Here is a 25393-nt window from a genome sequence, read left to right as displayed (position 1 = left end):
CCTCCCCTCTCCCCACTGGTAACTATGTTTCTTCTCTATATCTGTGAATCTGTTTCATTTTTGTTATATTCATGCCTTTTTTTTTCTTTCCACATGCAAGTGATATCATATAGCATTTGTCTTTCTCTGTCTTCTGTCGGAATTTTCACTTAGCATAATAACCCCCAAGTGTGTCCATGTTGTTGAAAACAGCAAATTTTTATTCAGTTTTACTGGCTGAGTATTGTTCCCTGGTGTACATGTATATGCTTCTTAATTCATTCATTGGTTAACGGACGCTTAGGTTTTCTCCTCATCTTGGCAATTGTAAATGGTACTGCTATGGACATTGAGGTACCTGTATTTTCTTTTCTTTTTTTTTTTTTTTTTTTGAACTAGCATTTTAGTTTCTTTCAAGTATATACCTAAGAGTGGAATTACTGAGTCATATAATATTTGGAGGGCTTCCCTGGTGGCTTAGTTGGTAAAGAATCAACCTGCAATGCAGGAGACCCAGGTTCAACACCTGGGTAGGGAATGTCTCATGGAGAAGGAAATAGCAACCGATTCCACTATTCTTGCCTGGAAATCCGATGGACAGAGGAAAAAGGAACCTCACAGGCTACAGTCCATGGGGTTGCAAGAGTCATACGAAATTTAGCGACCCAACCACGTGATATTTTGAGTTTTTGAGAAACATCCATACTGTTTTCCACAGTGGCTCCACCAATTTACATTCCCACCAATGATATATACAGTTTTCTTTTTCTCCACATTTCTGATAATATTTGTTATTTATCTTCTTTTGATAATAGCTATTCTGACAGATGTGATATCATTATGATTTTGATTTACATTTCCTGAATAATTAGCAATATTGAACACTTTTTCATGTGCCTATTAGTCAACAGTGTGTCTTCTTTGGACAAATGTCTATTCAGGTCTGACCTTTTTTTTTTTTTTTTTCTTTTAGTGTTTTCTCCCTTTTTAATTTTTTTAAATAATTAAACTTATTTTTAATGAAGGATAATTGCTTTACAACATCATGTTTTGTTCTGCCAAACATCAACATGAATCAGCCATAGGTATACCTATGCCCCCTCTTTCTTGAATCTCCTTTCCACCTCCCTCTCCATCCCACTCCTCTAGGTTGTTACAGGGCCCTAGTTTGAATTCCCTGAATCATACACAAATTCCCATTGGCTATCTTTGTTACATATGGTGATGTATCCTTGTTACTCTCTCCTTACATCCAACACCCTCCTTCCCCCCTGCCACATGCCCATAAGTCTGATTTCTATGCCTGCATCTCCATTGCTGTCCTGCAAATATGTTCATCAGTACCATCTTTCTAGATTTCACATGTGTGCATTAGTATATGATGTTTGTTTTTCTCTTTCTGACTTACTTCACTCTGTATAATAGACCCCAGGTTCATCCAACTCAGCACTGACTCGGACATGTTCCTTTTTATGGTTAAGTAATATTCCATTGTATATATGTACCACAGCTTCTTTATCCATTCATCTATCAATGGATATCTAGGTTGCTTCCATGTTCTAGCGATTGTAAATAGTGCTGCAATGAACACTGGGGTACATATGTCTTTTTCAATTTCGGTTTCTTTAGGGTGTATGCCTGGTTGTGAAATTGCTGGGTAATATGGTGGCTTTATTCCTGTTGTTTTTTTTTTTTTTTTTTAAGGAATCCCCATAATGACTTCTCTAGTGGTTGTATCAATTCACTTTCCCACCAACAGTGCAATAGGATTCACTTTTCTCTACAACCTCTCCAGGATTTACTGTTTGTAGAGTTCTTGATGATGGACCTTCTAACAGGTGAGGTGATATCTCACTGTAGTTTTGATTTGCATTTCTCTAATAATGAGCAACATTGAACATATTTCCATGTGTTTATTAGTCATCTGTATGTCTTCTTTGAGAAATATCTGTTTAGGACTTTTTCCCACTTTTTGATTAGGTTGTTTGTTTTTCTGGTATTGACTTGCATAAGCTGCTTGTATATTTTGTAAATTATCAGTTGTTTCTTTGCTATTATTTTCTCCCATTCTGAGGGTTGTCTTTTCACCTTGTTTATAGTTTCCTTTGCTGTGCAAAAACTTTTAAGTTTAATTAAGTCCCACTTGTTTATTTTTGTTTTTATTTTCATTACTTGAAGAGGTGAGTCATAGAGAATCTTGTTTTGATTTATGTCATCAAGTGTTCTGCCTATGTTTTCCTCTAAGAGTTTTATAGTTTTTGATGTTACATTTAGGTCTTTAATCCATTTTAAGTTTAACTTTGTGTATGGTGTTAGGAATTGTTCTAAATTCATTCTTTTACATGTAGTTGTCCATTTATCCCAGCAGCATTTATTGAAGAGACTATCTTTCCCATTGTATATTCTTGCCTCCTTTGTCAAAAATAGTGTACTCATAGGTACAAGGGTTTATTTCTGTGATATCTTGTTCCATTTATCTATATTTCTTCTATTTTTGTGCCAGTACCATACTGTCTTTATGACTGTAGCTTTGTACAGTAACTTGAAATCAGAAAGGCTGATCCCTCCAGCTTCATTCTTCTTTCCCAAGATTGCTTTGGCTATTCAGGGTCTTTTGTATTTCCATATGAATTATGAGATTTTTTTTTTGTTCTAGATCTGTGAAAATTGCCATTGGTAATTTGATAGGGATAACATTGAATTTGTAGATTCCATTTAGTAGCATAGTCATTTTTCACAATATTGATTCTTCCAACCCAGAATCATGGAATATCTCTTCACCTGTCTATGTCGTCTTTGATTGCTTTCTTCAAGGTCTTACAGTTTTCTATACATGGCTCTTTTGTCTCTTTAGGTAGGTTTATTAGGTAATTTATTCTTTTTGCTGCAATGGTAAATGGGATTGATTTCTCTTTCTGATTTTTCATTGCTAGTGTATAAGAATGCAAGTGATTTCTGTGTATTGGCTTTGCATCCCACAACCTTCCTAAATTCACTGATTATGTCTAACAATTTTCTGATAGTATCTTTAGGGTTTTCTATGCATAGCATCATGTCATCTGCAAATAGCGAGAGGTTTATTTCTTCTTTTACAATATGGATTCCTTTTCTTTCTTTTTCTTCTCTTATTGCCATAGCTAGGATATCCAAAACTATTGAACAACAGTGGTCAGTGTTGGCACCCTTGTCTTGTTCTTGATATTAGAGGGAATGATTTCAATTTTTCTACACTGAGAATAATGTTTCCTGTGGGTTTATCATATATGGCCTTTGCTATGTTAAGGTGGGTTCCTTCTATGCCTATTTTTTGAAAAGTTTTTTTTTTTTTTAATCATAAATGGGTGCTGAATTTTTTGGAAAGATTTTTCTGCATCTGTTGAGATTATCATATGGTTTTTGTCTTTCAATTTGTTAATATGGTGTATCACAGTGATTGATTTGTGTATATTGATGAATTATTGCATCCCTGGGATAAACCCAATGTAACCATGGTGTATGATATTTATAATGTGATGTTGAATTCTCTTTGCTAGAATTTTGCTGAAAATTTTTGCATCTGTATTCTTCAGTGATATCGGCCTGCAATTTTGTGTGTGTGTGTGTGTGTGTGTGTGTGTGTGTGTGTGTGTGTGTGTGTGTGCAATCTTCATCTGGTTTTGGTATCAGAGTGATGGTGGCCTCATATAATGACTTTGGGAGTGTTCCTTCCTCTGTAAATTTTTGTAGAGTTTTCAGAGGATAGGCATTAGTTTTTCTCTAAATATTTGGTAGAATTGACCTATGAAGCTATCTGGCCCTAGGCTTTTGTGTTTTGGGAGATTTTTTTTATCATAGTTTCAATGTCAATGCTTGTAATTGGCTTGTTCATAATTTCTATTCTTTCTTGGTTCAGTCTTATAATATTGAAATTTTCTAAGGATCCATTCATTTCTTTCCAGCTTGGTCATTTTACTGGCATATAGTTGCTTGTAATATCAGAGAAGGCAATGGCACCCAACTCCAGTACTCTTGCCTGGAAAATCCCATGGATGGAGGAGCCTGGTAGGCTGCACTCCATGGGGTCGCCAAGAGTCGGGCACGACTGAGAGACTTCACTTTCACTTTTCACTTTCATGCACTGGAGAAGGAAATGGCAACCCACTTCAGTATTCTTGCCTGGATAATCCCAGGGACAGAGGAGCCTGGTGGGCTGCTGTCTATAGGGTCGCACAGAGTCGGACAGGACTGAAACGACTTAGCAGCTGCAGCAGCAGCAGCAACAATCTTATATATTTCTAATGTCTGTTGTTACTTCTCCTTTATCATTTCTAATTTTGTTGATGTGATTCTTCTCTCTTTTTTTCTTGATGAACAGCTTTTAATTTTATTAATATTTACTATAGCTTCCCTCATTTCTTTTTCAATTATTTCTGTCTGGATATTTATGTGTTCTTTCCTTCCATTAACTTTTGTTGTTGTTGTACTTTTTACAGTTGTTTTAGGTGTAGAGTCAAGTTGTCTATTCTATGTTTTTCTTGTTTCTTGAGGTATGATTGTATTGCTATAAACTTCCCTCTTAAAACTGATTTTGCTGCATCCTATACGTTTGTGTGATCATGCTTTTATTGTCATTTGTTTCTAAGAATTTTTTATTTCCCTTTGATTTCTTCAGTAACCAGTTTGTTACTCAGAAACGTATTGTTTAATCTCCATCTTTGTGTTTTTTTTTACATTTTTTTTTCCTGTAATTGATATCTAGTCTCAGCATTGTGGTCAGAAAACATGTTTGATACTATTTCAATTTTTAAATATTTACTGATGTTTGATTTGTGACCCAAGATGTGGTCTATCCTGGAGAATTTTCCATGTGCACTTGAGAAGAAAGTGTATTCTTCTGTATTTGGATGGAATGTCCTGAAGATATCAATTAGATCCATTAAATGTCTAATGTGTCATTTAAGCCATGTTTCACTTAATTTTCTGTTTTGATGACCTATCCATTGGTGTAAGTGGAGTGTTGAAGTCCCCTACTATTATTGTGTTACTGTGAGTTTCTCTTTTTATGTCTGTTAGTGTTTGTCTTATGTGTTAAGGTGCACCTATGTTGGGTGTATAAATATTTACAATTGTTATGTCTTCCTCTTGGATTGATCCCTTCATTATTATGTACTGTCCTTCCTTATCTCTTGCAATATTCTCTATTTTAAAGTCTATTTGGTCTGGTATGAAGATTGTTACTCTTTTGACTTCCATTTCTTTTGATTTCCATTTTCATAGAATATCTTTTCCCATGCTCTTACTTTCTGTCTGTATGTGTCTCAATGTTTGAAGTGGGTCTCTTGTATACATTATATATATATGGATCTTTTTTGTACCCATTCATCCAGTTTGTGTCTTTTGGTTAGAATGTTTATTCCATTTGCGCTTAGAGTAATTATTGATATATATGTTCCTATTGCCATTTTCTTAATTGTTTGGGATCTGTTTTGTAGGTCTTTTCTTTTTCTTGTGCTTCCTGTCTATTTAAGTTCCTTTAACATTTGTTGTGAAGTTGGTTTAGTGGTACTAAATTCTCTTAACTTTTGCTTATCTGTAAAGCTTTTGATTTTTCCATCAATTTTGAATGAGATCATTGGCTGGTAGAAAAATCTTGATTGTAGATGTTCCCTTTCAGTGCTTTAAATATATCCTGAGATTCCCTTCTGGCCTGCAGAATTTGTTCTGAATGATCAGCTGTTAATCATATCTGGTTTCCCTTGTATATTACTTGTTGCTTTTCCCTTGCTGCTTTTAATATTCTTTCTTTGTATTTAATCTTTGTTAGTTTGATTAGTATGTGTCTAACTGTGTTTCTCACTGGGATTTTCCTGTATGGAACTCTGCATCTTGTGGACTTGACTGCCTGTTTCCTTTCCCATGGTGGGGAAATTTTAAACTATACTCTCTTCAAAAATTTTCTCAGGCCCTTTCTTTTTCTCTTTTTCTTCTGGGATTCCCTACAATGCAAATGTTGGTGTGTTTATTATTGTCCCAGAGGTCTCTGAGACTATCATTTCTTTTCATTCTTTTTCCTTTATTCTACTATTTGGCAGTTATTTCCCTTATTGTATCTTCCAGCTAACTTTTCTGTTCTTCTGCCTCAGAGATCCTGCTATTGATTCCTTCTGGAGTATTTTTAATTTCAGCAATTGTGTTGCTCATCTCTATTTGTCTATCCTTTATTTCTTCTAGGTCTTGTCAAATGTATTAATTGATTCTTGAATTTTCTCCATTCTATTTTTGAGGTTTGAGATCATCTTTACTATCATTCCTCTGAATTATCTTTCAGGTATTTTGCCTATTTCCTTTGTTTATTTTACCTTGTGTGTTTCTAGATGTTCCTTCATTTTTCCAATATTTCTCTGCCTTTTCTTTATTGTTTCTGTTTTTTTTTTTTTTTTTTTTTGACTACTTATTTTTGAGGTCTCCTTTCTCCAGGCTTCAAAGTTGAATTCTTTCTTCCATTTGGTTTCTGCTCTCAGTGGGTAAGGTTTGTCCTGTGTTTGTGTGGACTTCGTGTTGCGTGTTTCTTGTGTTTGTGTTCTGGTGGGAGAAGGAGAAGGGCAGTTTTTTTCCCCCTCTGATGGGCAGGGCTGTGTGAGGTGGTAATCATGTCTGCTGATGATTGGGCTTCTGTTTTTGTGTTTGTTGCTTTGATAAGGCGTCCTGCACTGTGTGCTGCTGGCAATTGTGTGATATGTGGCCTTATATACAGGTGGAGGCCTTTGTGTGTGTTCTCACTAATTAGTACCCCCTGAGGTTAGGAATTCTCTGCAAGTCTGTGGTCTTGGAATCAATGCTCCCACTCCAAGGGTTCAGAGCTAAATCTATGACCAGAGAACTGAGATTGTACAGGTGGTTTTTTGTGCCATTAAATGCGATTAAAACAGACACATATTCACACACACACACAAACAAGAAGCAAGAGATGAACCCCAGAAAAGTGGCAACTACAAAATCAGACAAATATTAATAAAAGTAATGGAATACACACACACATATACACACATTAACAAAAGCAAATGTTTGTAAGGTCCAAGAGATTGACCTGGTGAGCAAAGGAACCTGAAAATTTTATCAACCAGTTAAAAACAAAATTAACTAAAGCACAAACTGGAAAACAAAACAAAAACAAGATGCCAACTGGGGAATAAAGCAACAAAATCAAAACAAACTAACTAGGTAAGAAAAGAAAGGCTGAAACGAAAAGGAAAGTTAAATAGAGGTAGATAAAGATTTATATATATTAAAGAATAACTACAGCAGGAAAAGAACAATATGAAAAACAAACAAAATAATATATGTACAAAAATAGTAAATTTTAAAAATCTAAAAATTAAAAAAAAAGAGACCCTACAGAACCGCAAAAGGCCAAATTAGAGGCTGCTGCTGCTAAGTCACTTCAGTCGTGTCCGACTCTGTGTGATCCCATAGATGGCAGCCCACCAGGCTACCCCGTCCCTGGGATTCTCCAGGCAAGAACACTGCAGTGGGTTGCCATTTACTTCTCTGATGTGTGAAAGTGAAAAGTGAAAGTGAAGTCGCTCAGTCGTGTCCGACCCTTAGCGACCCCATGGACCATAGCCTACCAGGCTCCTCCATCCATGGGATTTTCCAAGCAAGAGTACTGGAATGGGGTGCCATTGCCTTCTCCCAAATTAGAGACAGAGGTATATAAAGGAAATAAAAAGTGTGATTAAAAATTCTTAAAAGCTTAAATAGATTTAATATTAGAAATAAAATCAACAGCTACAGCAACAGATTGGGGGGGAGTAAAAATAAAAATAAATAAAAGAAATCCAGAAGCAACTACAGAACAAGTGAAAAATAAGAATAATAAATGTTTTCCTTATTTTTTGGTGTCATCTGTTAGTGTCCTTTCTCTCACTGCAAGTCACAGTCCCTCTTGTCTCCCTAGGATGCCCTCCAATACTGGGCTGGTCTCTGGACATGCTGAAGGGGCAGCTCAGACTCTAATCTGGTTCTACTCCTGCATATTCTTGCTTCCAATATCCACAGTTTCCAGAGCTAGTGCATTTTCTTTTGTGGAAACTCTCATTGTCCTTTTATATAGTCCATAGTCATAGAGTCTGCCTGGTTGATCATGTAGATTTAATCTTCAGCTAATATAGCTGATGGTAAGATTTGGGGACCTCTTTCTTAGCCATGCTGCCCTTGGGTTCCAATTGTGGTTCTATCTCCTCCTCTACATGTGAGTCATCAACAGGAGTTTGCTCCTGAGGCTGCCCTGGAGGACTTGGGTCCGCCCCAGGGAGTACTGGGTGTGGAGATGACAGAGATAACTTGTACTGAAGGAGCCTTGGCAGGACCAGGTACTCAGGGGAGCCAGTGGCTATGTCAGCAGGGAATATGGTGCTCTATAGGGTTTTTTCTATTCTCTGGCAGCTCTGTCCCAGTGAGGATCAAGCTTGGAAGTGGCACAGTTGCTTGGATCAGGGGAACCCTGGCAATGCCAGTATGCAGGGGCACTGGCATTTATTTTCACAGAAGATATGGCTCTATTAGGGTTTCTTCTAGCCTCTGACAGCTCTGCCACAGTGAGAATTGAACATAGAGGTGGCATAGCTGCTTGGATCATGGGGACTTTGGTGGCAAAATATGTGCAGGGTCACAGATTGCCTCAGCTGCAGGAGCTATGACCCTATCAGAGTCTTTTTCTAGGCTCTTGGTACCTGTTGATCAGAGGGCCTCTTTGGCTGGCTCTGGGACTTCCCTGGTGGCTCAGATGGTAAAGCGTCTTGCTTACAATGCAGGAGACCTGGGTTCGGTCCCTGGGTCGGGAAGATACTCTGGAGAAGGAAATGGCAACCCACTCCAGTACTCTTGCCTGGAAAATCCCATGGACAGAGTAGCCTGGTATCCTACAGTCCATGGGGTAGCAAAGAGCCACGACTTCACTTTCACTTTCTCTGTTGCTAGGCCCATTTGAGCACTTAAAGGGCCCCCCTGGCTGAGGTCTTTCTCTGTTGCTTAGTGTATCAGACACTTAAAGGACCAGCCTCTCTGGGGTCTTTCTCTGTTGTTCAGCTGCTGGTGCCGGCATGTGGGGAGAAAGAGACTAGCGTGGTGTCTCCACCACCTGTGTGTGACTCAGCAGTATTGCCTTGCCTCCATGACTGCCTGGTTTTCCTCCAAAGGCACTTCCCTATTGCAGTCTCCTTCCTCATGCCCCTCTAAGCTGTCTCCCTACAGTCAAAAGGACCTCACCCTGGGATTTCTCTCCAATCCTTGTGCTCCAGCTCCCAGCCACTGTGCTTTCTAGGGGACTTGCATCTCTGTCCTGTGTATGTATGATTACATCAAGGATTGCCTGTGTGATTCTCATTTCGTTCAGACTGTCACAGATCAGCTGCTTTACTTTCCAACAGCCTCAAATGCTTCTCCTCTGTCCCAGACAATTTCCCTGATGTGGGGGTCTGACCCCTCCTTCAGTTCTCCCACTCCTCTGGTGCAGATTCAGTCCTGCTCACTCTCCTCTTTTCCCCCCTCCTTCCTTTGTCCTACTAAGCTTTGTGTGGTTCCATGTATTCTTTTCCAGTGGTCAGATACTCAGCTGGGGTTCTGCAAGATCTTCTCTGTTTGAAGGTGTATTCCTGAGTATATGTGAAGAGAAAAGGTACTCCACATCCACCTACACCTCCACCATCTTTTTCTTTCTTTATGATCTTTTCTTTTTAATGGGGTTTTTTAAATGATGGTTTGTATATACTGTTTATATATTTTGTATATTGACACCTTATTGATCATATCATTTGCAAATGATTTTTTCTCATTAAGTTGGTTGTCCCTTTATTCTGTCAATAGTTTCATTTGCTGTGCTAAAGCTTTTGAGTTTAATTATGTTCCTTTTGTTTATTTTTGCTTTTATTTCCTTTGCTTTAGGAGACAGATCCAAAAATATATTGTTATGATTTATGTCAAAGAGTATCTGCCCTTGCTTTTTCTAGGAATTTCATGGTTTCCAGTCTTATATTTACATCTTTAATCCATTTTGAGTTTATTTTAGTATATGGTGTTATAGAATGTTCTAATTTATTTCTTTTACATGAAGCTCTCCAGTTTTCCCAGTACTACTTATGAAAGAGACTGTTCTCAATTGTATATTCTTTCCTTCTTTCTCATAGTCTAATTGACCATATGAACCTGGGTTTATTTCTGGGCTCTCTATTGTGTTCCAGCTCTGTTTTTCGTTCTCAAGTTTGTCTGTTTTTTGTTTTCTTCCCTCTATTCAGGTGTCTCTTTTTTCATGTATATTTTAAAAAATATTTAATCCAGTTCTGTAAAAATGCTCTGGTTAATTTGATAAGATCACTTTTACTCTGTATATTGCCTTGGGTAATACTGTCATTTTAACAATATTAATTTTTCTAATTAATAAACATTGTATAATTTTCTATTTGTGTCTTCTTCAATTTCTTTCATCACTGTCTTATAGTTTTCTAAATACACGTCTTTTACCTTTTATGTAGGTCTATTTTTAAGTATTTTATTTATCTGATGCCATTGTAAATGGGGTTGTTTCCTTAATTTCTTTTTCTGGTAGTTTGTTTTTAGTGTACAAAAACGTGAGAGATTACTGTATATTAATATTGCAACATCACCAAATTCATTGATGAATTTTAGTAGTTTTTATTTACTTTGCTTAAACATTCATTTTTTTTTTAATCTGATTTCTGTAGTTAGGATTTCCAATCCTAGGTTGAGTAAAAGTGCTGAGAGTTGGTATACTTGTCTTTTTACTAATCATAAAGGAAACAGTTTTAGCTTTTTATCTTTGAATATTATTTTAGTTGTATGCTTGCCATATACTGCTTTTACTATGTGGAGGTGTATTCCCTTTATAACCCCCTTGTGGAGAGTTTTTTTTATGAAAAATAGATGTTGCAGTTTGTCAGAAGATTTTTCTGCATCAATTGAGATGATTATATGATTTTTGTTATTTACTTTGTTGATGGGGTGTATCAATTTGATTTATTTCCTGGCATTGAATCATTTTTTAGTTTCTGGGACACATCTTTTTTTTCATTTGAACTATATATTTTATTGCAAGATAATTGCTTTACAATATTGTAGTGGTGTCTGCTGTACATCAGTCATAATTATATATATAATATAATATATTTATTATATATATATTTAATATATAACATATATATATTACATATATGTATATACTCCCTCTTTTGAGACTTCCCCTCATTTCACACCTCTAGGTTGTCACATAGTGCCAGCCTGGGCTCCCTGTGTTATACAGCAGCTTCCTGCTAGTTATTTATTTTGCACATTATAGTGTATATATAAATCAATCCTACTTTCTCAATTTGTCCTACCCTTTCCTTCCCTCGCTATGTTCACCATTCCATTCTTTACATTCTGTGTCTTCATTTCTTCTCTGTAAATAAGTTCATCAATAGTTTTTCTGTATTCCATATATGTGTATTAATATACAATATTTTTTCTGACTTACTTCACTCTGTGCAACAGACTCTAGGTTCATCTGCCTGACTACTCTGACAACTGACTCAAATTTGTTTCTTCTTATGGCATAGTATTATCTTATTGTCAAGAAATATCCATACTGTTTTCCATAATAGCTATGTCAATTTACATTCCCACCAACAGTGCAGTAGAGTTCCCTTTTCCCCACGTCCTCTCCAGCATTTATTGTTTGTAGTATTTTTGATGATGGCCATTCTAATTTGTGTGAGGTGATGCTTCATGGTAGTTTTGATTTGCATTTCTCTAATAATGAGCAAAGCTGAGCATCTTTTCATGTGTTTATTAGCCATCTGTGTGTCCTCTATGGAGAAATGTCTGTTTAGGTCTTCTGACCATTTTTTTCTTTTAATTGGACTGTTTGTTTTTCTTTTATTGAGCTGTATGAACTGCTTATATATTTTTGAGGTTAATCCATTGCCAGTTGTTTCCTTTCCAATTATTTTCTCCCATATTGAGGGCTATTTTAATTTTATTTATCATTTCCTTGGCTGTGCAAGAGCTTTTAAGTTTAATTAGGTCCCATTTGTTTATTTTCATTTTTTTTCATTACTCTAAGAGATGATTCAATGCAGATCTTGCTGTGATTTATGTCAAAGTGTTCTGCCTATATTTTCTTCTAAGAGCTCATGGTGTATGATTCTTTTAATGCATTATTGAATTCAGTTTTCTGATATTTCATTGAGACATTTGACACCTATGTCAATCAATGATATTGGCCTATAATTTTCTTTTTTTTAATTATATTTTGTCTGGTTTTGGTATCAGGGTGATGATGGCTTCATAGAATGAGTTTAAAGTGTTCCTTTCTCTGCAATATTTTGGAATGTTTTAAGAAGTACAGATGTTAACTCTTCTCTAAATATTTGGTAGAAATTGTGAATCCATCTGGTCCTTGCTTGTTGCTTATTGTGCTTTTTTTTAAAAAAATTACTATTTCAATTTAATCACTGGTAATTGACCTCTTAATATTTTCTACTTGTTCTTGGTTTAGTCTTGGAAGATTGTACATTTCTATGAACTTCCTAATTTTTTCCAGGTTGTCCTTATTGACATATAGTTACTTATAATAGCTTCTTCTAACCCTTCTATTTCTATGGTATCTGCTGTAAGTTTTCTTTCTTCATTTCTGATTTTATTAGTTTTGGCTATCTCTGTTATTTTATTTTATTTATTTTTTTATGAATCTGGCTAAGAGTTTATTTACTTTGTTTATCTTTTCAAAGAACCAATGTTTAGCTTCATTGGCATTTTTTGTTTGTTTGTTTTTTATTTTACACTTCCTCTTTTATTTATTTTTGCTCTTATCTTTGTGATTATATGCCTTACATTAGATTTCACTTTTACTTGTTATTTTTCCAGTTCATTTAGGTGACAGGTCACTTTGTAAATTTGAGATTTCTTTGGTTTCCTGAGATAGTTGTGTATTACTATAAATTTACCTCTTAGAACAGCTTTTGTGGAGTCCTATAGATTTGGGGATAGAAGCAAGGTCTGATGCTGTACAGAGCAATATTGCATAGGAACCTGGAATGTTAGGTCCATTAATCAAGGCAAATTGGAAGTGGTCAAACAGGAGATGGCAAGAGTGAATGTCGACATTCTAGGAATCAGCAGACTAAAATGGACTGGAATGGGTGAATTTAACTCAGATGACCATTATATCTACTACTGTGGGCAGGGATCCCTTAGAAGAAATGGAGTAGCCATCATAGTCAAAAAGAGTCTGAAATGCAGTACTTGGACGCAATCTCAAAAAAGACAGAATGATCTCTGTTTGTTTCCAAGGCAAAACATTAAATATCATGGTAATCCAAGCCTATGCCCCAGCCAGTAATGCTGAAGAAGCTGAAGTTGAACGGTTCTATGAAGACCTACAAAACCTTTTAGAACTAACACCCAAAAAAGATGTCCTTTTCATTATAGGGGACTGGAATGCAAAAGTAGGAAGTCAAGAAACACCTGGAGTAACAGGCAAATTTGGTCTTTGAGTACAGAATGAAGCAGGGCAAAGGCTAATAGAGATTTGCCAAGAGAACACACTGGTCATAGCAAACACCCTCTTCCAACAACACAAGAGAAGACTCTACACATGGACATCACCAGATGGTCAACACCAAAATCAGATTGATTATATTCTTTGCAGCCAAAGATGGAGAAGCTCTATACACTCAGCAAAAACAAGACAGGAGCTGACTGTGGCTCAGATCATGAATTCCTTATTGCCAAATTCAGACTTAAACTGAAGAAGGTAGGGATAACCACTAGACCATTCAGGTATGACCTAAATCAAATCTCTTATGAATATATAGTAGAAGTGAGAAACAGATTTAAGGGACTAGATCTGATAGACAGACAGCCTGATGAACTATGGACGGAGGTTCGTGACACTGTACAGGAGACAGGGATCAAGACCATCCCCATGGAAAAGAAATGCAAAAAGGCAAAATGGTTGTCTGAGGAGGCCTTAAAAATAGCTGTGAAATGAAGAGAAGCAAAAAGCAAAGGAGAAAAGGAAAAATATTCCCATTTGAATGCAGAGTTCCAAAGAATAGCCAGGAGAGATAAGAAAGCCATCCTCAGCGATCAATTCAAAGAAATAGAGGAAAACAACAGAATGGAAAGACTAGAGATCTCTTCAAGAAAATTAGTGATACCAAGGGAACATTTCATGCAAAAACAGGCTCAATAAAGGACAGAAATGGTATGGACCTAACAGAAGCAGGAGATATTAAGAAGAGGTGGCAAGAATACACAGAAGAACTGTACAAAAAAGATCTTCATGACCCAGATAACCACAATGGTATGATCACTCACCTAGACCCAGACATCCTGGAATGTGAAGTCAAGTGGGCCTTAAAAAGCAACACTATGAACAAAGCTAGTGGATGTGATGGAATTCCAGTTGAGCTATTTCAAATTCTGAAAGATGATGCTGTGAAGGTGCTGCACTCAATATGCCAGCAAATTTGGAAAACTCAGCAGTGGCCACAGGACTGGAAAAGTTCCATTTTCATTCCAGTCCCTAAGAAAGGAAATCCCAAAGAATGCTCAAACTACTGCACAATTGCACTCATCTCACATGATAGTAAAGTAATGCTCAAAATTCTCCAAGCCAGGCTTCAGCAATATGTGAACCGAGAACTTCCAGATGTTCAAGCTGATTTTAGAAAAGGCAGAGGAACCAGAGATCAAATTGCCAATATCTGCTGGATCATGAAAAAAGCAAGAGAGTTCCAGAAAAACATCTATTTCTGCTTTATTGACTACGCCAAAGCCTTAGAATGTGTGGATCACAATAAACTGTGGAAAATTCTGAAGGAGATGGGAATACCAGACCACTTGATCTACCTCTTGAGAAACCTGTATGCATGTCAGGAAGCAACAGTTAGAACTGGACATGGAACAACAGACTGGTTCCAAATAGGAAAGGGAGAACGTCAAAGCTGTATATTGTCACCCTGCTTATTTAACTTATATGCAGAGTACGTCATGAGAAACGCTGGGCTGGAAGAAGCACAAGCTGGAATCAAAATTGCCAGGAGAAATATCAATAACCTCAGATATCAGATGACACCACCCTTATGGCAGAAATTGAAGAGGAACTAAAAAGCCTCTTGATGAAGGTGAAAGAGGAGAGTGAAAAAGTTGGCTTAAAGCTCAGCATTCAGAAAACTGAGATCATGGCATCTGGTCCCATCACCTCATGGGAAATAGGTGGGGAGACAGTGGAAACAGTGTCAGACTTTATTTTTTGGGCTCCAAAATCACAGCAGATGGTGATTGCAGCCATGAAATTAAAAGACGCTTACTCCTTGGAAGGATTGCAGCCATGAAATTAAAAGACGCTTACTCCAACCTTGATAGCATATTAAAAACAGAGACATTACTTTGTTAACGAAGGTTCGTCTGGTCAAGGCTATGGTTTTTCCAGTGGTCATGTATGGATGTGAGAGTTGGACTGTGAAGAGAGCTGAGTGCCAAAGAATTGATGCTTTTGAACTGTGGTGTTGGAGACTCTTGAGAGTCTCTTGGACTGCAAGGAGATCCAACCAGTCCATCCTGAAGGAGATAATTCCTGGGTGTTCATTGGAAGGACTGATGCTCAAGCTGAAACTCCAATACTTTGGCCACCTCATGCAAAGAGTTGACTCGTTGGGAAAGACCCTGATGCTGGGAAGGGTTGGGGGCAGGGGGAGAAGGGGACAACAGAGAATGAGATGCCTGGATGGCACCACCGACTCGATGGGCATGAGTTTGAGTAAACTCTGGGAGTTTGTGATGGACAGGGAGGCCTGGTGTTCTGCAATTCATGGGTTCTCAAAGAGTCGGACACGACTGAGTGACTGAACTGAACTGAATGGTGACCCTATATGCGAGACATCAAAAGAGACACAGATGTAAAGACCAGAATGTTGGACTCTGTGGGAGAAGGCGAGGGTGGGATGATTTGAGAGAATAGTATTTAAACATGTATATTATCATATGTGAGATCGATCGCCAGTCCAGGTTTGATGGATGAGGCAGGGTGCTCAGGGCTGGTGCTCTGGGATGACCCTGAGGGATGGGATGGGGAGGGAGCTGGGAGGGAGGGTCAGGATGGGGAACACATGTACACCCATGGCTGATTCATGTGAATGTATGGCAAAACCCTGCACAATGTTGTAAAGTAATTAGCCTCCAAATTAAAAACAAACAAAGAAAAAAAAAACCCACAAGACCAAACAAATGAAGAGGAAATAGGCAGTTTACCTGAAAAGAATTTCAGAGTAATGATAATAAAGATGATCAAAAATATTGAAACTAAAATGCATGCACAGATAAATAGATTGGAGGCACAAATTGAGAAGATGCAAGAAATATTTAACAAAGATCTAGAAGATTTAAAGAATAAACTGTCAACAGTGAACAACAAAATAATTGAGATTAAAAATGCATTGGAGGGAACCAACAGCAGAGTAACTGAGCCAGAATAGATGAATGAGCTAGGAGATAGAATAATGGAACTAACTGAAGCAGAATACAATAAATTTAAAAAAAAAAAACAAAAAACAAACATTGGGAACAGTCTCAGACACCTCTGGGATGACATCCAGTGTAATGACATTTGAATCATAGGAGTCCCAGAAGAAGAAAGGGAAAGATGTAAGAAAATATTTGAGGATGTTAGAGTCAAAAACTTACTGAATATAGGGGAGAAGATAGCCACCCAATTCCAGGAAACCCAGAGAGTACCATACAGAATACACTCACAAGAAACACACCAAGACACATATTAATCAAAATAACAATGATTACAGAAAAATAAGAAATATTAAAAGCAACAAATGGAAAGGCAACAAATAACATACAAGGAGATGTCCATAAGGATAACAGCTGATTTTTCAATAGAAACTCTGTATGTCATAAGAGCATGGCAGGATATACTTAGTGATGAAAGGGAAACCTACAACCAAGATTGCTCTATCCAACAAGAATGTCATGCAGAGTCAAAACTAAAAGCTATGCAAACAAAAGTTAAGAGAATTCAGCACCAAAAACCAGTGCTACAAAAAAAAAAAAAAATGCTAAAAATTTCTCTAAACAGAAAACACAAGAGAAAGTCCTACAAGGAAAAACTCAAAACAATAAAGTAAATGGCAATGGGATCATGCTTATCAATAATTACCTTAAATGTAAATGGGCTAAATGCTCCAACCAAAACACAGATGGGCTGAATAGATATAAACTAAGACTGCTATATATGCTGTCTACAAGACACCCACTTCAGACCTAGGGACACATACAGAAAAAGAGTAAAGAGCTAGAAAAATATATTCAATGCAAAAAAATCAAAACAAAGCAAGAATATCAATACTCATATCAAATAAAATAGACATTCAAATAAAGACCAAAACAAAAGACAGAGAAGGATGTGCCGTAATAATCAAATAATCAATCCAAGAAGAAGAGATAACAATTTTAAATATATATGCATTCAACATAGGAGCATCTCAATACATAAAGCAAATGCTAACAACTATTAAAGAGGGAAATCAACAGTAATAAAATAGTAGTGGGGGATTTTAATACCCAACTCACACCAATAGACATATCGTCCAGATAAAATTTAAAAGGGAAACACAAGTTTTAACAATACATTGGACCACTTAATATCCAAATTGATATATACAGGACATTTAATCCAAAAACAATAGATTTCATTTTTTTCTCAAGTACGTATGGAACATTGTCCAGGATAGATCACATCTTGAGCCACAAATCAAACCTTAGTAACTTTTTAAAGTTTATTTATTTTTTAATTGAAGGATAATTGCTTTACAGAATTTTGTTGTTTTCTGTCAAGCGTCAACATGAATCAGCCATAGGTATACATATATTTCCTCCCTTTTAAACCTCCCTCCCATCTGCCTCCACACTGCACCCTGCTAGGTTGATACAGAGCCCCTGTTTGTGTATCCTGGGACATACAGCAAATTCCAGTTGGCTATCTATTTTGCATATAGTAATGTAAATTTCCATGTTACTCTCTCCATACATCTCACCCTCCCCTCCCCTCTCCCCATGTCCATAAGTCTATTCTTTATATCTGTTTCTCTATCACTTCCCTGCAAATAAATTCTTCAGTGTCATCTCTCTAGATTCTGTATATAGAGCTTAGTATATGATATTTATCTTTCTCTTTCTGACTTACTTCACTCTGTATAGTAGGCTCTAGGTTCATCCACCTCATTAGAACTGACTCAAATGCATTCTTTTTAATGGCTGAGTAATATCCCATTGTTTATATGAACAAAAACTTCTTTATCCATTCATCTGTTGATGGACATCTAGGTTGCTTCCATGTTCTAGCTATTGTAAATAGTGCTGCAATGAACAGTGGTATACATGTGTCTCTTTCAATTTTGGTTTCCTCAGGGTATATGTCAAGGAGTAGGATTGCTGGGTCATATGGTGCTTTTATTCCTACTTTTTAAAGGAATCTCCATACCATCTTCCACTGTGCCTGTATCAATTTATATTCCTACCAACAGTGCGAGAGCATTCCCTTTTCTTCACACCTTCTCCAGCCTTTCTTGTTTGTAGACTTTTTGATGATGGACATTCTGACCATTGTGAGGTGGATGATGGACATTCTGACCATTGTGAGGTGATATCTCATTGTAGTTTTGATTTGCAATTCCCTAATAATAAGCCATGTTGAGCATCTTTTCATGTGTTTGTTAGCCATCTGTATGTCTTCTTTGGGAAAATGTCTATATAGGTCATTTTTCCTATTTGTGATTGGGTTGTTTGTTTCTCTGATATTGAGTGTATGAGCTGCTTGTATATTTTGAAAATTAATTCTTTGTCAGTTGTTTCATTTGCTATTATTTTCTCCCATTTTGAGGGTTCTCTTTTCACCTTGCTTATAGGTTTCTTTATTGTGCAAAGGCTTTTAAGTTTAATCAGGTCCCACTTGTTTACTTTTGTTTTTATTTCCATTGCTCTAGGAGGTGGGTCATAGAGGATCTTGCTTTGATTATGTTATCGAGAGTTCTGCTTAGGTTATCTTCTAAGAGTTTTATAGTTTCTGGTCTTACATTTAGGTCTTTAATCCATTTTGAGTTTACCTTTGTGAATGGTGTTAGAAAGTGTTCTAATTTCATTCTTTTACATGTAACTGTTCAGCTTTCCCAGCACCAATTTATTGAAGAGGCTGTCTTTGCACCATTGTATATTCTTGCCTCTTTTGTAAAAAACAAGGCACCCATAGGTGCATGGATTTATTTCTGGGCTTTCCATCTTGATTCATTGTTCTATATTTCTGTTTTTGTGCCAGTACCATACTGTCTTGATGACTGTAGCTTTGTAGTATAATCTGAAGTCAGGACGGTTGATTCCTCCATCTCCATTCTTCTTTCTCAAGACTGCTTTGGCTTTTCAGGGTCTTTTGTTTTCCATATGGATTGTGAAATTTTTTGTTCTAGTTCTGTGAAAGCTGCCATTGATAATTTGATATGAATTGCATTGAATCTGTAGATTGGTTTTGATAGTATAGTCATTTTCATAATATTGATTCCTTCTACCCAAGAACATAGAATGCCTCTCTATCTGTTTATGTCATCTTTGACATCTTTCATCAATGTCTTACAATATTCTGTGTACGATCTTTTGTCTTCTTGTGTGTGTGTGTTAGTTGCTCAGTTGTGTCCGACTCTTTGAGACCCCATGGACTGTAGCCCATCAGACTTCTCTGTCCATGGGATTCTCCAGGCAAGATTACTGGAGTGGATTGCTATTTCCTTCTCCAGAGGAACTTCCCAACCCAGGGATCAAACCCTGGTCTCCTGCATTGCAGGCAAATTCTTTACCATTTGGGCTACAGGGAAGACCTGTTGTCTCCTTAGGTGAGTTTATTTATATATATTTTTTGTTGCATTGGTGAATGTGATTGATTCTTTAATTTCTATTTCTGAGTTTTCATTGGTAGTATATAGAAATGCAAGTGTTTTCTGTGTATTGATTTTGTATCCTGCAACTTTGCTAAATTCACTGATCAGCTCTAGTAATTTTCTGATACTATCTTTAGGGTTTTCTATGTACAGTATCATGTCATCTGCAAATAGAGCTTTACTTATTCTTTTCCAATCTGGATTCCTTTCATTTTTTTTTTTTTTTCTTCTCTGGTTGTTGTAGCTAGGACTTCCAAAACTATGTTGAATAATAGTGGTGAAAGTGGACACCCTTGTCTTGTTCCTGATCACAGGGGGAGTGCTTTCAGTTTTTCACCACTGAGGATAATGTTTGCTGTAGGCTTATATATATGGCCTTTACTATATTGAGGTAGGTTTTTTCTATGCCCATTTTTTTAAGAGTTTTAATCACAAATGTGTGCTGAATTTTGTCAAAGGCTTTTTCTGAATCTATTTAGATGATCATATATATGATTTATATCTTTCAATTTGTTAACATGGTGTATCACATTGATTTATTTGCATATAATGAAGAATCCTTGCATCCCTGGAATAAACTTAATGTGACCATGGTGTATGAGCTTTTTAATGTGTTGAATTCTGTTTGCTAAAATTTTTTGAGGATTTTTGCATCTATGTTTATCTGTGATATTCGACTATATATATATATTTGTGTGTGTGTGTGTGTCTTGTCATTGTCTGGCTTTGGTATCAGGTTGATAGCAGTCTCATAGAATGAATGAGTTTGGAAGTGTTCCTTCCTCTGCAATTTTTTGATAGATTTTTAGTAGGATAGACATTAGCTCTTCTCAAAATGTTTGACAGAATTCTCCTATGAAGCCATCTGTTCCTGGGCTTTTGCTTTTTAGGAGATTTTTTATAACAACTGCAATTTCAGTGCTTGTAATTGGGTTGATCATAATCTCTATTTCTTCCTGGTTCAGTCATGGAAGATTGAACTTTTCTAAGAATCTGTCCATTTCTTCCAGGTTATCCATTTTACTGCCATATAGTTGTTCATAATAGTCTCTTATAGTCCTTTGTATTTCTGCATTGTCTGTTGTAACCTCTCCTTCTTCATTTCTAATTTTGTTGATTTGATTTTTCTCTCTTATTTTCTTGATGAGTCTGGCTAAAGGTTTCTCAATTTTGTTAATCTTCTCAAAAAACCAGCATTTAATTTTATTATTCTTTACTATTATTTCTTTCATTTCTTTTTCAATTATTTCCGCTCTGATCTTTATGATTTCTTTCCTTCTGCTAATTTTGGGGGTCTTTTGTTTTTATTTTTCCAGTTGTTTTAGGTGTAAAGTTAGGTTGTCGGTTCGAAGTTTCTCTTGTTGCTTGGGCTAGGATTGTATTGTTATAAATTTCCCTCTTAGAACTGCTTTTGCTGCATGCCATAGGTTTGGTGTTGTCATGCTTTCATTGTCATTTGTTTCTAGAAATTTTTTTATTTCACCTTTGATTTCTTCAGTAACTTGCTGTTTATTTAGAAATGTATTGTTTAATCTCTATGTGTTTGTGCTTTTTACTGTTTTTTTTTTTTCTTGTAATGGATAGCTCATCTCATAATATTGTGATCAGAAAAGATGCTTGATATAATTTCATTTTTTTTTTTTTTTAAATTTACTGAGGTTTTAAACGGTGCTTGTCAGCATCAGTAACTTAACGGTAGATGGTGAAAGATTCTTGGACTCTGGGGGAGAATAAATCAATCTGGGGCCAGTGACGAGGCTTGATCACTCAAAACTTTCGTGTAATAAAGTTTTCTTAAAATATAAAAGAGATAGAGAAAGCTTCTGACATAGACAGAAGGCGGCAGAAAGAGTGCCCCCTTGCTACACTTTAGCTGGATGTTATATAGCTAAGTAAGTAAGTAAGCAAGTAAGTGTTAGTCTCTCAGTCGTGCCTCAAACTTTGTGACCCCATGGACTGCAGCTCACCAGGCTTCAATGTCCATGGGATTTTCCAGGCAAGGATACTGTAGCCATTTACTATTTGCTAATTAGAGAAAGGAAATGGCTCAAAAACAGAGACTGCCACCAGGTCTCTCACCCACAACATGCATTTTGAGATAACATCAGCACAAAGTGAGTTGTCCTGGGCCTTAAAATGATTGAGATGGATATTGATGAAAGGCAGGTTTACAAGCAAATACAGTCTAATTAGCATAGCTTAAGAGAATTTTTGCATGAGTAAAACATATTGGTTTGTCAAGTTGGCTCTGAGTCTTAGGTAGAACCAAGTTCAGTTCAGTCGCTCACTCATGTCCAACTCTTTGCAGCCCCATGGACTGCAGCATGCCAGGCCTCTCTGTCCATCACCAACTCTTGGAGTTTACTCAAACTCATACCCATTGAGTCAGTGACGCCATCCAATCATCTAATCGTGTGTCATCCCTTTCTGCATCTGCTTAAATCTTTCCCAACATCAGGGTCTTTTCAAATGAGTCAGTTCTTCGCATCAGGTAGCCAAAGTATTGGAGTTTCAGATTCAATATCAGTCCTTCCAATGAATATTCTGGACTGATTTCTTTTTGGATGGACTGGTTGGTTACCCTTGCAGTCCAAGGGATGCTCAATAGTCTTCTCCAGCACCACAGTTCAAAACCATTAATTCTTCAGTGCTCAGCTTTCTTTACAGTCCAACTCTCACATCCATACATGACTAGTGGAAAAACCATAGCTTTGACTAGACAGACCTTTGTTAGCAAAGTAATGTCTCTGCTTTTTAACATGCTGTCTAGGTTGGTCATAACTTTTCTTCCAAGGAGTAAGCAACTTTTAATCTCATGGCTGCAGTCACCATCTGCAGTGATTTTGGAGCATTAAAAAAAAAAAAAGTATGTAACTGTTTCCACTGTTACCTTATCTATTTGCCATGAAATGATGAAACCAGATGCCATGATCTTAGTTTTCTGAATGCTGATCTTTAAGCCAACTTTTTCACTCTCCTCTTTCACTTTCATCAAGAGGCTCTTTAGTTCTTCTTTGCTTTCTGCTATAAGGGAGATGTCATCTGTATATCTGAGGTTATTGATATTACTCCTGGCAATCTTGATTACAGCTTGTGCTTCATCCAGCCCAGCATTTCTCATGATGTACTCTGCATATAAGGTAAATAAGCAGGGTGACAATATACAGCCTTGACATATTCCTTTCCCAATTTGGAACCAGTCTGTTGTTCCATGTCCAGTTCTAACTGTTGCTTCCTGACCTGCATGCAGATTTCACAGGAGGTAGGTAAGGTGGTCTGGTATGCCATCTCTTTCAGAATTTTCCACAGTTTATTGTGATCCACACAGTCACAGGCTTTGGCATAGTCAATAAAGCAGAAATAGATGTTTTCCTGGAACTCTCTTACTTTTTTGATGATCCAGAAGATGTTGGTAATTTGTTCTCTGGTTCCTCTGCCTTTTCTAAATCCAGCTTGAACAACCTGATGTTCATGGTTCATGTATTGTTGAAGCCTGGCTTGGAGAATTTTGAGCATTACTTTACTAGTGTATGAGAAGAGTGCAATTGTGCAGTAGTTTGAGCATTCTTTGGCATTGCCTTTCTTAGGGATTGGAATGAAAACTGACCTTTCCCAGTCCTGTGACCACTGTTGAGTTTTCCAGATTTGTTGGCATATTGAGTGAGGCACTTTCACAGCATCATCTTTTAGGATTTGACATAGCTCAGTTGGAATTCCATCACCTCCACCAGCTTTGTTTGTAGTGATGCTTCCTAAGGCCCACTTGACTTCACATTCCAGGACGTCTGGCTCTAGCTGAGTGATCATAACATCATGATTATGTGGGTTGTGAAGACCTTTTTTGTATAATTCTGTGTATTCTTACCATCTCTTCTTAATATGTTCTGCTTCTGTTAGGTCCCTACCATTTCTGTCCTTTATGGTGCCCATCTTTGCATGAAATGTTCCCTTGGTATCTCTACTTTTCTTGAAGAGATCTCTAGTCTTTCCCATTCTGTTGTTTTCCTTTATTTCTTTTCATTGATCACTGAGAAAGGCTTTCTTATCTCTCTATGCTATTCTTTGGAACTTTGCATTTCAATGGGTATATTTTTCCTTTTCTCCTTTGCCTTTCACTTCTCTTCTTTTCACAGCTGTATGTAAGGACTCTTCAGACAACCATTTTGCCTGTTTGAATTTCTTTTTCTTGGGGATGGTCGTGATCCCTGCTTCCTGTACAATATCACAAACCTCAGTCCATAGTTCTTCGGGCATTCTATCAGTTATTGAATCTATTTGTTACTTCCACTGTATAATTGTAAGGGATTTGATTTAGGTCATACCTGAATGGTTTAGTGGTTTTCCCCACTTTCTTCAGTTTAAGTCTCAATTTGGCAATAAGGAGTTTATGATCTGAGCCACAGTCAGCTCCCACTCTTGTTTTTGCTGACTGTATAAAGCTTCTGCATTTTTGGCTGCAAAGAATATAATCAATCTGATTTTGGTATCGACCATCTCGTGACGTCTATGTGTAGAGTCTTCTCTTGTGTTGTTGGAAGAGTGTGTTTGCTACGACCAGTGTGTTCTCTTGGCAAACTTTATTAGCATTTGCCCTGCTTCATTCTGTCCTCCAAAGTCAAAGTTGCCTGTTACTACAGGTATTTCTTTACTTCCGACTTTTTCATTCCAGTACCCTATAATGAAAAGGACATCTTTTTTGGTTGTTAGTTCTAGAAGGTTTTGTAGGTCTTCATAGAACCATTCAACTTCAGCTTCTTTGGCATCATTGTTGGGGCATAGACTTGTATTACTGTGATATTGAATAACTTGCCTTGGTAATGAACAGAGATCATTCTGTCATTTTTGAGACTGCATCCAAGTACTGCATTTCATACTCTTTTGTTTAGTATGATGGCTACTCCACTTCTTCTAAGGGATTATTGCCTACAGTCATAAATATAATGGTTATCTGAGTTAAATCCACCCATTCCAGTCCATTTTAGTTCACTGATTCCTAAAATGTCAACGTTCATTCTTGCCATCTCCTGTTTGACCACTTCCAATTTGCCTTGATTCGTGGACCTGACATTCCAGGTTCCTATGCAGTACTACTCTTTACAGCATCAGACTTCTATCACCAATCACAGCCATAGCTAGGTGTTGTTTTTGCTTTGACTCTGTCTCTTCATTCTTTCTGGAGTTCTCTCTCCACTGATCTCCAGTAGCATATTGGACAGCTACCGACCTGGGGAGTTTATCTTTTAGTGCCCTATCTTTTTGCCTTTTCATAGAGTTCATGGGGTTCTCAAGGCAAGAATAGTGAAGTGGTTTGCCATTCCCACTTGCCATTCTCCAATGGACCACATTTTGTCAGAACTCTCCACCATGACCCGTCCATCTTGGGTGACCCTACACGGCATGGCTAATAGTTTCCTGGAGTTAGACAAGGCTGTGGTCCATGTGGT

At 37.0% G+C, this 25393-nt stretch overlaps 1 protein-coding gene across 1 annotated transcript in view; it reads left to right on the top strand.

The window, feature by feature from the left end:
* The first annotated feature begins 9567 nt into the window (after nt 1-9567).
* HEPH (hephaestin) overlaps nt 9568-25393 on the top strand; it is a 156853-nt gene continuing 141027 nt past the window's right edge. The window contains exon 1 of the mRNA XM_043896303.1: nt 9568-9634. The gene's annotated coding sequence lies outside the window, so the exon portion shown is untranslated. The remainder of the gene's footprint in view (nt 9635-25393) is intronic.

This window comes from Cervus elaphus, chromosome X (genome assembly GCF_910594005.1).
Source record: "Cervus elaphus chromosome X, mCerEla1.1, whole genome shotgun sequence".
NCBI classification, from domain to species: domain Eukaryota; kingdom Metazoa; phylum Chordata; class Mammalia; order Artiodactyla; family Cervidae; genus Cervus; species Cervus elaphus.
The sequence above is the reverse complement of the archived record's forward strand: the minus strand, read 5'-3'. Positions and strand labels throughout refer to the sequence as shown.